Raw genomic sequence first — 1,041 nt, 5'->3', positions numbered from 1 at the left:
CCCTGATCAGATCCTGTATATAAGTTCTAAGAAGCCGACAGGGGGACGCTGGGGCCTTCTTAGTTTTACTAAAACGCCAGTAAGTTAAAATGAAGCAGTTAGCGGCTGACCCGGGGGGAGATCAATGACGGAAAGATTGGCACTTTGTCCAGTTCATCTGCAGCCAAAGGCGGCAGCTGCCAAACAGCCAGTCACCGTAAAACCATAACGGCAATTTAAGATAATGAATTATTTGAATTTTTATCTCCTAAATTTACAGGTAATTTAGAGTTGAAACTCTTAAACTCAGATTTGTTACTGTCCTCACTAAACCGATGAAGAAGAAAAAAACTGGACTGTGAGCCAGCTACACCTGCACATTATTATTATTATTATTATTATTATTATTATTATTATTATTATTATTATTATTATTATTATTATAAATGCTGTAGTTTTGCAGTCAAACGTGGACCTGTTGCTCGCTGCACATGAACATAAGCCTGACTACATTCCTGTGTTTTTCAGTAACGGGTCGTTGGCCCGCTGATGGCGCGTAGTTTGCCTCAGGCTTTTGTCCCACCGTGGAAGGGAAACGGGCTAATAAACAGCGTAAAGATAATCTTATCTGAGTGTAGCCTCGACACAAATGGGAAGTGACAGAGCAGTGACAGGGAGCAGATGCTGGGACACAAAGACGCTTGTTGGAGGATGTGGATCCGCGCAGTTACCGGTGCCTTCTCTGTCTCTCTGTGCTTTAAACATCCAAACACGTGCATGCCTTCCCAAGTACATAATATTCAAAAGTCTAAATAAATAAATATTTTATTTAAAAAAAATATTACTTAAGAAAAAAACCCTAATGTTAGAAAGCTTATGAGCACGCTCGTATCTTCTGTTCTGTTGCCTTTAAAAGCACCGTGTCTAAACAGTCTGTGGAAAGGACAAGTGGACAATAAAGAGCCGGGACAGCCCTTTCAAACCTGATTACGTTTAAAGTCAGCCACACGAGAGCAGCGTGAGCGCCTGCATAATCTGGCCAGCAGCGCCCTCTAGTGGCTC

Source organism: Pundamilia nyererei, unplaced genomic scaffold (genome assembly GCF_000239375.1).
Source record: "Pundamilia nyererei isolate P.nyererei 1_Seehausen unplaced genomic scaffold, PunNye1.0 scaffold00062, whole genome shotgun sequence".
NCBI classification, from domain to species: domain Eukaryota; kingdom Metazoa; phylum Chordata; class Actinopteri; order Cichliformes; family Cichlidae; genus Pundamilia; species Pundamilia nyererei.
This window is presented reverse-complemented; position numbering follows the sequence as displayed.